The sequence below is a fragment of the Dendropsophus ebraccatus genome, chromosome 7 (genome assembly GCF_027789765.1).
Source record: "Dendropsophus ebraccatus isolate aDenEbr1 chromosome 7, aDenEbr1.pat, whole genome shotgun sequence".
Lineage (NCBI taxonomy): Eukaryota > Metazoa > Chordata > Amphibia > Anura > Hylidae > Dendropsophus > Dendropsophus ebraccatus.
The window spans coordinates 45280516-45290313 of NC_091460.1; the positions used below are offsets into that span (position 1 = coordinate 45280516).

Here is a 9798-nt window from a genome sequence, read left to right on the forward strand (position 1 = left end):
CCTACCCAAGGTGCTGACAGTGTGCTGTAGCTGGCAGTCCCCTTGTGTTGCCTTTTGGTAATTTGTCAGTGGAGTGGATTATGCACAATCTCAGGTCTCCTACTGTAATGAAAAGTCAAAAGGGAGTTGTGCCTCAGCGTTTGTGCCTCACTTTGGCATGCCTCCTGCTCGCACACACTGTCAGTCAGTATCTGCCAACAGAGGGCTGATCCGCAATCAGATATAGTTGAACCTCCTGGCCTGTGTTGGAGCTGTGGCCTAGAGACCAGCAACAGTTTGTTTTCTTTGGTTCAAATCCCCTGATGGAAATGAAAAAATAGTTATTTCTTTTTTTTCCTAATTATTGTATCATTTTTAAAAGTGCAATCAGGGCCAGATTAGTTTAGTTTATTAAATACAATGATGAGGAAACGAAAAAAAAAAAAAAAAATAACTATATATTTTTTTTCTCATTATTGTATTAAAAAAACAAATCTGAAAACTAATTTGGATCTGATTTGGAATTCTTTGCACTTTTAAAAATCATACAATAGTGTAAAAATGACAATGTTGTAGTTAACAGTCTGAGCAGTGTAAAAACAGTGTGTGTAATGCAGAAATACTGACAAAAAAAGAAAATAGAACAAATAAGAATGTGAACCATACAAAAATGGAAAGTTGTTTAATCCAACCCACGAACTTCTATGAGGTAAAAACAGCACCAACATGCTGCATATTGAAAATAAATTTAATGTGCATAAAATGTGCATACAACTATTTAAATGTACTGGCAAGGATATTTTAAATAAAAAGCAGAATGAATACAGATGCATAATATGATCAATCCCTAATGGTCTCAGTATAATTTTACTAATGGGGTCTAGATTATTTTATATAACATACATTCTGTAGCATAAATACACAGATCCATTAAATATGACCTCCTCCTAACCTGTCTGTTTTAGTGAATAATTGTGAATCATCTTTTCTTAGCTCTCTATGTTCTGTTCCCCTTTTTTTCCCCCTAGAAATGAAGTAATAAATTGACAGCTTGGTGTTACCAGTTAAGGGTCTGTCCCTACACTGTCTGAGACCATCCAATCAGTGGTGATAGTATAAGAGTGTGTAAGGACACTCCCCTTTTACAGGTGGATGGTAACGCCCAGTTGTCAATTTATTCATAAATAATAAAGCGACTTTATGTATCTAGGTACATTGCTTGAGTATTTTTTTAACATTAACAGAGATGCCGGTGGCACAGTTGCTTTTTTGAACCGCTCATTCAACTGTAGATATGCGGGCGCGGTGCTGAGCAGATAATGTATGCTCCGGGCCGGGGGCTGCGGGCTGTGAGGGGTTACTAGTATTAGTCTATGGTAAGATACCACATCATATCCTTTGACTGTAGTGGACTGAATGCAGCCTACTTGTGACTATGTTCGATTTATTTTACGAGTGTATACTTTTTACTTTTTATAGAATTTAAAAGTATACTTTACTGGGCTTTTGATTCAGGAAATGGACAGAACTTGGTCAGTGGCAGACCATGTTTGGTCTATTAAAGGTTCTTACCTTAGGCATTTTGGTGCACTGGGGGTGGGGCTACCACTTCCAGTGCACCAAAACACCTAATTAGCATAAGGAATCAACTACAAACTACGCAGAAATGGCACCGAGGATGACGGTAAGAAACTCACCTTCATCCTCAGTGCCTCGTGTGCTATAGGGACATAACAGCAGTTCAGATAGTTCTAACCCGCAGATATTTTCTGTGAGGGGGCATTCTGGAGATTTTTTTTCTTACATCTAACTATGCTTAGGGAGCTGTTCAATAGTCGAAAATCCTATACTTACCCTCCTTGCTTCCCCTACCACCGTCACTGTCAGGTTGTCAGACCCCACTGGGAGACAGTCCCCACTGCCGTCACAAAACTCCTTTGTGCTCAACCAGTCGGTGGCTGGGGTGGGACACTAACAATGCTTACCTTTCTATCATTATTATATTAAGGGTAATGCTGTTGCTTTAATACCTGCCCTCCCTTTTCATCATACTTCATCCCCCACAGTGCTATTTGTAGACAGAGCTGATGAGGAGGAGGAACAGCTAGAGCCTGGTAAAGCTGCACTTATATACTGTATACCATATGCCTTACAGTGTGCGCAAAGAACATGGATCAACCATAACATTACATATGGTGTAGGCCTCACTGTGCTGTTAAAGCAGTGAAAATCCTTTTCTTTCAAATCAACTGGTTTCAGAAAGTTATACAGATTTTTAATTTACTTCTATTTAAAAAATCTCAAGTCTTCTCATACTTATCAGCTGCTGTATGTCATGCAGGAAATGGTGTCTTCTTTTTAACCTGACACAGTGCTCTCTGCTGCCACTTCTGTCTGAAACAGGAACTGTCGAGAGCAGGAGAGGTTTTCTATGGGGATTAGCTACTGCTTTGGACTGTTCCTGTCTCAGACATAGGTGGCAGCAGAGAGCACTGTGTCAATCTGGAAAGAATACACCACATCCTGCAGCTCAGCTCTGCCAGCCGAACCGCTCCAGCAGTCGCTCATGCTGGCCCCTCTGCCACGTCATCAGCTGCTTAGCTGGGGTGGGGAGAACACGGGGAAGGGGGCCATTCACTTAAATAACACACATTACCAAGTAGTATAACTTTGTAATGTGTGTTATTTAGTGAATAAATGTTAAACGCCGCACTACCCCTCTAACATAATCCTCACCAAACGGTCACAATTTGGCGTACAGTTTATGCTGTTGAAAATATTCAGCATACTGTATTTACCAAAGATTTGGAGCAGAATCTCATAGTGTAAGCGCACAAATCTCACACGCAATCCTCATCATAAACGTGTCTATTTGCGATGCCCTGGCCCCTGGGGGCCACTTCCGCAGTGCTGGTGTTATGAGCGGGCAATAATCGGGGCAGCTGCAGGGTGTATACTTGTCACGGTATAGGCCTGAGGGCGGCACAGCTGTAGGGCCGGTCGGTGGAATCTGCGGGTGATGATGGGCATGCGATTCTTCGCTGCACTTAGTCAGGGCACCAGTTAGTGGACACCAATGCCAGGGTTCAGTAACAGCGGTTTTATTATAGATGAGGTAACTAGTAGCAACAGTCTCTCCGGATGCAACCGGGTATATAGCAGGCTTTGACAAATAAAGCAGGAGTGGTGCTGCATAGGCTGTGAGAATACGTGCCGGATGATGGGAGTAGGAGTATGAGAGAAATAGCGTTGCTGGGTAGTTTACTGGAGAAGAATACTTGCTGTGAATCCTTCTAGCGATGAGGAGTGATAACGGAATGACACCCAGATGAGAGAGAAGACTCCGGACACTTGAGCAGGCAGATACAGCCGAAGACTTGAATACAGCAGAGCACTCGATCCACACTTCTAGTGGTGAAGTGGGAGCTGCAAAGAAGAAGTCCAACTCCTCTGAGGTAGGAGAGGGACGACACACACCCTCCTTGCTTGGGAGCAGGGGGAAGACTAACTTGTTAGGAGGAAGTGGGAGGTCACATGGTTGCTCCTGGCCAGAGCTAGTCGGCCATTGGAGGAACCATGGTTACAGGGCACTGGCACGGTCACATGATCAACAGCCTTGCATACCACTGTACAATGTAATAATACACAGGAATACATGAGAATATACATGAGAATGCACATTACCAGAGAATACTAGGGGAAAACCAGCAGCAGTTGCAGTGCAAACACTTACCAGAACAGGCATTGACACAGCAATAGAAATGGCCATAATAGGAGTAGTAGTCCTTGCGTGTTCTGGGACACTGCATATTCCTAATGTGTAACTTTGTGTGTCCTTCAGATTATCCATTGAAATCTATTAGGTGCTTAGATTCCAGGAAGATTTTGATGCAGAAGCCACATGGAAATCTAAGGGTCCTATTCCACAGGCCAAGCAGGGCCCAATCAACGATGTAAACGAGGGCCGATCTGCTAGATTGGCACTCGTTTACTGGGCCTATTCCACGACCCGATGATTGTTGAGCGAGGGCTGCAGGGACATCGTTACCGATGTCCTTGCAGCCCTTGCACCCTACATTACATGCAGGACTTCTCCTCCGCTCCATCTTCCTCCCCGGGTCCCGCGGTGCAGCATCAACTCCGGTGCGGCCTGTCTGAGCTGTCAGACCGCTCAGCCAATCACTGGCCGCGGCGGTCCCGGACAGTGATTGGCTGAGCGGTCTGACAGCTCAGTCAGGCCACTCCGGAGCTGCTGATACTGTGCCGCGGGACCTGGGGAGGAAGATGGATCGGAGGAGAAGTCCTGCCAGGTAGTGTATGCTGCTTCTCAAATCGCCCGCCGCGCACCGCTATTCCACCGTGGCGATGCACGGTGGGGGACTGATGATTTTAGGTCTGGCCCTAAATAAACAATCAGCCGATGACACGATCATCGGCTGATCTTCGGCCGATTATCTCTCCCGTGGAATAGGCCCCTAAAAGGGGAATTTGCCTCAAGTTACTTGGCATGAACATGTCCTAAGGGTATGTTCACACTGAGGAATAGGCGAGTATTCAGCGATGAATTGAAAAGGAATGTTTTTTTGCTTGAAATTCCTCGCCTATTCAGCTCTGGCAGAATTTGATCGGAATTCAAGCAGAATTCAAGCCCTCATTGACTTCTATAGGATTCCTCTAGCAGAATTCGCCCAAAGAATTGACATGTCGATTCTTTGGGTGGGTTCACAGTACAGAATCCACGTAGACATGTCAATTCTTTGTGTCTATGGCACGGATGGAGAAGTCCGGTAAAATTTTTTAAAGTATTGTATTGCCCCTCAAAAGTTATACAAATCACCAATATACACTTATTACAGGAAATGCTTATAAAGTGCTTTTTTCCCTGCACTTACTATTGCATCAAGGCTTCACTTCCTGGATAAAATGGTGATGTCACGACCCGACTCCCAGAGCTGTACACACATCAGATCCGCAGCAGATTTCACACTGTGCATTTGCAGCAAAATCCGCTGCCGATCCAGTGTCAGTGCATCCCTATGAGAATACATACTAGGAGTGGGATTGACACCCTGCTGTGAGTATGTAAGTTAACCCCCCCAGCGGCTGAAGCATACATGGTCCCGCTCAGCCAATTAGTGTGCTGCTCCACAGCAACCACTGATTAGCTGAGCAGGACGTCCTGCCGAGAACTCCCGAAGCAAGTTGGAGTGGGGAGGAGGTGATGTATGCTCCAGCCGCTGGGGGGGGGGGGGGGGGTTTACTTACATTTTGTTGTGCTATTGCGGACTTCCTCGTTGAAGTCAATGGAGAAAATCTGCAATAAATTGTTCTATTACCCAAATTCTTGCAGTCCTCACCTGAGATGCAGTTTCATGTGGATTTTCTAAAGGTTTCATGTACAGTAGATGACATTTTTAAATCTCATTCACTTCACTGCTCCTGTAAATGTTACAGATATCATGCAACAAAACCCAAAAACAAACAGAACACCTTGTGTCGCCCTACTGTAAGAGCTCCCTCATGGCATGTGTTCAAGGGGTAAACCTGAGGTAATTGTTCGGTAATACATTGCTTTAGCATAGTTATATTACTTTGCAATATAACTTTATTAAAGTAGAAATATATATACAGTGATCTCTATATATACAAGATCAAAACACATTACATGAAGGCAAATGGCAGACTGGTACATGGGGGTAAAGGACCCTGCCCGCGAGGGCTCACAAGCTATATGCAGACAATTGGTTCCACACCCCAAAAATAATGATTTTATATTCTGAATAACATGTAGAACACAAGAAACAAATGATGAGAAACAGCTGAATATATCATATTATAAGTTACTGTACAGTATAGCAATCAGCATGTGGACTATAATGTACAGTAACTGCATAAACCTGAAAAAACAGCAGCAGTTTGTAGATAGAGGATGGAACTGCAGATCCCTATAATGCAGTAGTGTAGTACAACAGGCTAGAATAGAGAAGCAGGCCTGCTGTTGAGGTCTGTGTGGTCATGTGACAGCAATGTGGAAGGGGTGTGTGTTCTTCATGGACCAATCAGGAAGTGAGAATCAGAGCTGTGCAGGAGGACAGAGACAGAAACTTTATATACAACAGTGTGAATGGCTGAGTGTAAGTGCAGGCACATTATAGCAGCAGTGTGTATAGCTGAGTGTAAGTGCAGGCACATTTTAGCAGCAGTTTGTATAGCTGAGTGTGAGTGCAGGCACATTATAGCAGGAATGGAGAGGATGGAAAACACAAGGACTGAAAGAGCATGAAGGAATAAGCAGGGCATATGTGAGCCCAGTATAGCAGCACACTCTGTTCGGGGAGAGAAGGGTTACAGCTATAAAAAGATTACCTCCACAGTCCTGTCCTCTGATGCAAGCCCCAGCCTGAAGTGGATCTGCTATGATTTGGAAGGTGAGGGAGACTTTCTGAGTCAGAGTACAGTGAGCCCCTTCCCTACTCCTCACCCCACCCAGTACAGGGAGCTCTTAAACCAAAGTAATGCTCTTAAACCAAGTTACAATTTTGGAAAAACTGTGAGCTCTTCTTGCAAAACGCTCTTAATTCATGGTACCACTGTATATATATACACACACGCAGTTCTGTTGAGTGGCAGCAGTAAGGGGCGACAAAGCCCCCTTTCCTGCCACAAACATTTGTGTCGGGAACTGCAAGGCTGTCTAAGCCCTGCAGTTCTTGATCCAGTGCTCTGATTCAGCACTGCCGCACAGGATTAGTGATACAGAGCAGGGTCCCGTCCCTTGCGTATGGTATATTCTTATTGGAATATACAAAACCTGGGTGAGGCCGCCCATCACTATAGCAAAGCGTGGGGTGCAGTGGTTGCTATTTCTATGTCCCTGGTGACAGCAACCACTGCTTTCCATGCAAAGGATCACCCCTTTAGGCTGTGTTCCCACACAGATGCTGGAACTTAGGATGTTTAGGATGGGACTCAGGAGGTTTAGGATGTTTAATTTTTTTTCTGGAGTTGTCCTTTAATGGCAAATAATTGCTGTTATTTTAAAGCTAGGGCCATTGTTTTAAAATAACAGCAATTATTTGCCATTAAATGACAACAGTGTGTGAACAGAGCCTTTCTGTGTTTTCTATCCACTCCTGGTTTTGGTTTCAAAATACTGAGCAAAAATACTTTGTGGGAACATAGCCTAAATTTAATATCTCCATAGCTATACAGCCATAAATCCTCATTCCACACTTGCCGGTCAGGATTTTAAGAAAGCTGGATGATCCTGACTTTAACTTTCCTTTACGTACACTTTATTATTCTTTCTCAGAGTTACCAAAAAATTTCAGCTTACTTTCCATTGCCATAGAAATTACCCTGGTGAGCTAGACAGCTAGTACAACATGTTATTGTAATGGGAAAATGTTATTAGTAGAAAGTTCCTAGTTCCACAGCCCTGGGAGTAGGGGATGGACTTTATTTTACATTCCATTGGCACTGAACCCTGCGGAGCTGTGTATAGCTGGTGGCAGAGCAGGGGTTAATGATAAGGACAACGACTCCAGGTGTTCACTATGAGGCAGCACAGGTCCCCGCACAGGTCAATAGGTGGATTCTCAATTACAACTCTCAGTCAATAGCAGACCACCCCTCATGCTTTTCCCTTGGCATGTGAGACGGGATCCAAGCGGGAACAGCAAATGGTTATTATCGCTCCCTCCCCGTCACCACGATTCAATCCCACTCACTGGGCTTAAAGTCACATCCAAAGCAGGCGTGAAATGATATTAATGCCTAGTCCTTGTCACAAAAACACAACAGGTGGAGGGGAAAAAAAAAAAAAAAAAAGCATCTCCTGGGGGGACTAGTTCAAAGCCATTATGCATCGTCAACTGGCAATGAAGTGGTTAATTGCACCTCTTTCCTAGAATTCAATGACTGTGACTAGTTAATCTGAGCAATGCCCATCCTGAAGGGGTTAATACGTGATACTTTGTGTCCTCGCAGGTGTCAATCACAGCGCCGGCCATCCGGAATAATTCACCTGTCCTCCAGCAAGGACATTCTAAGATAGTGAGTGGCAGGACCATCCTGACACCCTATACATAGCACGATAGGTATTCTACAAGTGCAATGCAATGAGCAGACAGGTATCAGACTTACCTGAAAGATGGAGACCCCCCAGAGGCAGGGGATAGCATGCGTCTCTTTCTGTTCCATGCAGGAGGGGAAGTGTCTGTATGCAGCGGAATGTGCTCTCTGTCATTGATGAGCTGCCCCCCTGGGGTCAGGAATGACTTGCTGGATCTATGGCAGTGCCTAGCTGCTAGGTCTCCTCTCCTGCAGTGAGTCTATCTGCTGCATCCTCATTGAGCACTCACTGGAAGGAAGAGTCATTCCGTTACAACCCAATGACAATCTTCAATGGTTGTGCTGAGACCACCCAACTATGAATTATTCATGATCCAGTTCTCAGGGGCTCCACATCCAAAGCTTAGCCAAACCTCAGACAGAAAAGCTCTTAGCCGCTGCAAGGTGGATATTTTCATCTCACTCTCGTATGCAGGAACATTTTAAGGGAACAGTCAGGCGGAATGTCAATCGCTGCCTGGGAAGGGGGGGGGGGGGAAGCGCAGGATGGAGACATGACAAGGTTACGCTACCTGTGGCTATGCATAGGGCCAAAAAGTTTCTTTACTTAAAGGAGGGAGGAAACAAATGCGAGTAATAGTAACTGTAGTAAAATAATGGGAAGCTGCCGGGATTCTCACTGCTTAGTGTTATACATTCTTAGGCTATGTTCACACAACGTATATTTTCGTAAAATCACGGCCATTGTACAACGGCAGTGATTATTATGAAAATATACGTTACCTCTCAGTCTATGGGATCCCCGCCGGAACATATACACATGGTATACGCTCCGCCAGGATCCCAAGCGGCGCCACAAACGACTGACATGTCAATTTTCTGCGGCCGCAGAAAACCATGTCAGTGCACACTGTCAAGCTGGCAGTTCCGTGGCCTGGCCGGTTCACGGAACGGCCAGTCTGTTACAGCGTATAGCCTTATGGTGTAATAAGGACGCACACACTATGCTTGCATGAAAGGATGTGTTCACACTGAGCAGAAAAGCAACAGATTTTTTTTCAGTTTTAACAAATCTCATCCACATGATATGAGAATACAGTGTTTTGTGGATTTTTAATCTAAAGGATGTCACAGTGTTCCGGTGGGCTGGGGATACACCGCAACTTTTTGTAGCGCCATTTTTAACCATTGAGTAAATGTAACCCGATAGTTAAAAGCAACCTTGTAACACTAGAATGGGTCACAGTATAGACCTGAACTTGAAGCCATACTGTAAATGGGGGTCACGTGTACTTTTCTTCTCATTGCGTCTCCGTATCCATGGAGACCCGAACTTCCAGATTAACGTCCGGACCTTGCTGCTGATCCGGGAGCGGGCCGCTGTGACAGGTACACTTTAAAGGGGTTATCCAGGGTAGAAGAAGCATAGCTACTTTCTTGCAAAAAACAACTCCACTCTTGTTCTCAGGTTGTGCGTGGTATTACAATTCAGCGCCATTGCCTTCAATAAAACTGAACTGTTAAACTGCTGCTGGATCAGCAGGGAATTTCACTCAGCAACTGGAGAGACCATAATGTCAGTGATTGAATCAGGGTGTCACTCACATTATGGTCTCTGTATGTTCATAGCCACAGAGACCCAAATCTCCAGTTGGTAAATGGAATTCACTGCTGATCCAACAGCGGCCGTGATTAGAGCTACACTTTAAAGGGGTTATCCAGTGCTACAAAAACATGGCCACTTTT

General features: G+C 44.7%; 1 protein-coding gene across 7 annotated transcripts in view; it reads right to left on the minus strand.

Annotated features, from left to right (window-relative positions):
• PROM1 (prominin 1) overlaps nt 1-8294 on the minus strand; it is a 145000-nt gene extending 136706 nt beyond the window's left edge. For all 7 annotated transcript variants that reach the window (XM_069977431.1, XM_069977437.1, XM_069977439.1 and 4 more), the window contains exon 1: nt 8125-8294. The gene's annotated coding sequence lies outside the window, so the exon portion shown is untranslated. The remainder of the gene's footprint in view (nt 1-8124) is intronic.
• Between the last annotated feature and the right edge of the window lie 1504 nt (nt 8295-9798).